Below are 2667 nucleotides of genomic sequence, written 5' to 3' on the forward strand. Positions count from 1 at the left end.
ACAGGTGTTTGCATGGCATTGTTATAGCTCGCATTGCAAGATATTTACATGCCAAATGTGCTAAAGATTCATATGCCCCTTCATGCTTTAACCACCATTCCAGAGGACATGCATCCATGCCAATGACGGGTTATGCTCGATAACGATCCAAAGCAGTGCGGACCAATGCTTGTTCATTTTCATCATCTGTGTCAGATGCCACCAGCAGAAGGTTGATTTTCTTTTTTGGTGGTTCTCATTCTGTTGTTTCCACACTGAACTGTTGCTCTTTTAAGACTTCTGAAAGCATGCTCCACACCTCATCCCTCTCAGATTTTGGAAGGCACTCCAGAACCTCGAGTGCCGTAGTTATCTTTAGAAATCTCACACTGGTACCTTCTTTGCGTTTTGTCAAATCTGCAGTGAAAGTGTTCTTAAAAGAAACAGCATGTGCAGGGCCATCATTCAAGACTGAAATATATGTCAGGATGCAGGTAAAACAGAGCAGGAGACATGCAATTCTCCTGCAAAGAGGTCAGTCACAAATTTAATTAATACATTTTTTTTTAACGAGTCTCATCAGTATGGAAGTATGTCCTCTGGAATGGCGGCCGAAGCATAAAGGGGCATACGAATGTTTAGCATATCTAGCACATAAATACCTTGCAATGCCGGTTACAAAAGTGCCATGGGAACACCTGTTCTCACTTTCAGGTGACATTGTAAATAAGAAGCAGGCAGCATTATCGCCTGCAAATGTAAACAAACTTGTTTGTCTTAGCAATTGGCTGAACAAGAAGAAGGACTGAGTTGACTTAAAGGCTCTAAAGTTTTATATTGTTTTGTTTTTGAGTGCAGTTATGTAACGAAAAAAATCTACATTTGTAAATTGTACTTTCACAATAAAGAGATTGAATTACAGTAATTGTATGAAGTGAGTTGAAAAATACTATCGTAACTGAAATCAATATATTTGAAAAATGTAAAAAAAATCCCAAAATATTTAATACATTTCAATTGGTATTCTATTGCTTAACAGTGTGATTAAAACTGTGATTAATCATGATCACTTTTTAAATTGTGATAAAAATTTTTGAGTTAATTGCACGAGTTAACTGCGATTAATAGACAGTCCTAAAAAATACTAATATAAAGTGAGCACTGTACACTTTTCTGTGTTGTAACTGAAATCAATGCATTTGATCATGTAGAAAAACATCCAAAAATATTTATAATAATAAATGTAAATTGGTTTTCTGTTATTAACAGTGCAATAAAACTGTGATTAATCGTGATGAATTTTTTTAATCAAATTAATTTGTTTTGAGTTAATTCAGTGAGTTAACTGCAATTACAAGTCTTAAAAAAAAAAAGCCCAACCTTGAACTTTATGTGAAAAGTTGTTTAAACCTAACTTTACTGACCTGGTTTACCTTAAACACCTAGTGTTTGTGTCTGTGTGATATATACAGCCATTGGACATATACATTCCTTTTGTATCTTAAGCATTACGACAACAAAATAATAAACTTGTGTATGCTCTCTTATTACCTATCCCCCACACAAACGTGTATCTTGTGGAATGGTACATGGAGATAAGTAGAAGCAGCAGAGAATCCTGTGGCACCTTATAGACTAACAGACGTTTTGGAGCATGAGCTTTCGTGGGTGAATACCCACTTTGTCAGATGCAGATCTTCTACAGATCCAGACTAACACGGCTACCTTTCTGATACTATGGAGATAAGTGTGAGGCTAAAACGGTTACCTTTATAAAGAAAAACATAGCGCAACTGTTTAACTCACTACTCACCAGCAAAATAAATTGAAATGCATCAGATTTAATCCTCTGAATAAATGATGCAGGGAAATAAACATGAAGAACCAAGCAGCATGGTGAATCAGTGCATTATGTCTGGATGGAGGATGGGATAAAAGCACTTTGTAACATTTGGTCTCTACAGCTAGATATTCATAAGTCATTTGGGGGGAAAAAGGGAATTTGAAGCTGTATCAATTCCTGTGGTTGCAAAGCATCTGGATAATGCTGGGAAGAACAATAACCAAGAACTGGAACAACAAAAGCAAATACTGACCTCTAAGGCAGGGTTTCTCAATCTTTTTGTGTTTGTGACCCTCTTTGGACCGAAATGAAAAATTGTGACCCCCTACTAAGACTTGAAAAGGTAGGGGGCTGAAGCCGCCTGAGTGGGGCTGGGACTGAAGCAGCTGGAGACCCACTGCCCAGGGCTGAATCTCCGGAGCCCCACCACCCAGGGCTGAAAGCCCAAACCCATGACCCCTCTAAACTCATCTTGCAATTGTCAGGTTGAGAAACACTGTTCTGAGGCAATCAACACAGAGTTTCCTACAATTGGCTCTGAAAAGGACAAACAGGCTAAGCTGTAGGTTTAAAACTTGTGCTGGGCAGATTCACCATTGTGTAGTGCAGTTTGATGCCACTGTAACTCCATGGATTTCAGTGGTGGTAGCCCAGGACTAGTGTATGCAGTAATACAATGCTGACTCAGACTCACTGGTTTTACACTGTTGTAAACACTGCTGACTTAATGAGGTTACTCCTGACTGATATTAGTGTAAGTGCGATCAAAATCAGGCCACTAGAATCACAATGTCCAATCTTGACACAGTCTTCTTAGTCCTTCATGTTCTCCAGATAGCGTAGAT

The sequence above is a fragment of the Chelonoidis abingdonii genome, chromosome 3 (genome assembly GCF_003597395.2).
Source record: "Chelonoidis abingdonii isolate Lonesome George chromosome 3, CheloAbing_2.0, whole genome shotgun sequence".
NCBI lineage: Eukaryota > Metazoa > Chordata > Testudines > Testudinidae > Chelonoidis > Chelonoidis abingdonii.